Below are 422 nucleotides of genomic sequence, written 5' to 3' on the forward strand. Positions count from 1 at the left end.
TGACTGGTTTTGTGGTCCAGGGTCACATATGGTGTATATGTTAAATGCACAGCAATAGTTATTAAGTTTCTAAATTTTAAGACAGTTCCATTCCCTGCCCCAAAATTTCATGCTCTGAATCTGTCAGACTCTGTTCCGTGTTTTGTGGTTGTTTTCCTCATGTGCCTTCCTTTCCCATGTTTAATTTGTCCCAGGTGTTTCCCTTGATGCTTCATTGCTCCCAGGTGTGTCTCGTCATCCCCTCCTCCTGTGTGTATAAATAGTGTTCCCTGTGTGTGCTCCAGCGTCCGGTATTGTTCAGGTCATGTTCATGTCTATGTCTACATGTATTGCGTGAGTGGTCCCTTGTATTAATTAAACCCATTTGGATTGATGTACTCCTCGTCTCTCTTCGTTCCTTGCTCCTCAGTCCGCTCAGCAGT

This window comes from Sinocyclocheilus anshuiensis, unplaced genomic scaffold (assembly GCF_001515605.1).
Source record: "Sinocyclocheilus anshuiensis isolate Anshui unplaced genomic scaffold, SAMN03320099.WGS_v1.1 scaffold2514, whole genome shotgun sequence".
NCBI lineage: Eukaryota > Metazoa > Chordata > Actinopteri > Cypriniformes > Cyprinidae > Sinocyclocheilus > Sinocyclocheilus anshuiensis.